Below are 467 nucleotides of genomic sequence, written 5' to 3'. Positions count from 1 at the left end.
TTTCGAATTTCTCTCATACAATATCTGGAAAGAATATGATTGAGTTACTGATGATTCCTGGGACAAAATACGTAATTAATGATTCGATATCACACTTTCTTCTTAATTAAGTTAATTATTCAACTTCCGTTCAATGAATTCTGAAGATGTGATATAGAAGATTTAATTATATATTTTGCCTTGCAGAATTACTCAATTTCATTCATACTTTTTTTTTACAATGAGCTTTTCTCATTTAATGGAAATTCTGATTGCCTTGTTGTTCATATTACACAGCTGTCATAATGAAAGCAAACAGTTACATTAATATATATATTTTTCACAGAGATAATATAGCATAAAATGTATGTTATTTTTTTAGGTTTGTATCCCCATCACGCAAACATTCTAAGAAAATATTTATTTGTTTATCATACATGTTTCAAAGGACAATCTCAAGGTAGCCTATAACTTTTCTTGTCATCTGT

Source organism: Penaeus monodon, chromosome 19 (genome assembly GCF_015228065.2).
Source record: "Penaeus monodon isolate SGIC_2016 chromosome 19, NSTDA_Pmon_1, whole genome shotgun sequence".
In the NCBI taxonomy this organism is placed as follows: Eukaryota; Metazoa; Arthropoda; class Malacostraca; order Decapoda; family Penaeidae; genus Penaeus; species Penaeus monodon.
The sequence above is the reverse complement of the archived record's forward strand: the minus strand, read 5'-3'. Positions refer to the sequence as shown.